Genomic DNA, 341 nt, shown 5'->3' with positions numbered 1-341 from the left:
ATCACCTGAAATGAGTGGTTGAATTGTGTAACTGTGAGTCGTCGAACTTACAGATTCTACAAGACATTCAATTTGCTTTTCGCCTTCAATAGCTAGTGTTCTTCCCGAGTGCATTTCAATTTGAAATCCACTCTGATCTGAATTGTAAATTGATTCCAAACCTTTGCTTTTAATTATTTTTTTCACATCTGAAACAAAATCATCAGCTGATTTTTGTAAACATTCTCTCCCTTCAACAATCTTTTTTGTTACGAATTTATTTATCTTTCTGCTGACTATTCTGTGAGCCTTTTTAAAATTTTATAGCCAATGACGTGACGCTTTAAACCTTATATCTTCAT

This window comes from Belonocnema kinseyi, chromosome 5, assembly GCF_010883055.1.
Source record: "Belonocnema kinseyi isolate 2016_QV_RU_SX_M_011 chromosome 5, B_treatae_v1, whole genome shotgun sequence".
In the NCBI taxonomy this organism is placed as follows: domain Eukaryota; kingdom Metazoa; phylum Arthropoda; class Insecta; order Hymenoptera; family Cynipidae; genus Belonocnema; species Belonocnema kinseyi.
The sequence above is the reverse complement of the archived record's forward strand: the minus strand, read 5'-3'. Positions refer to the sequence as shown.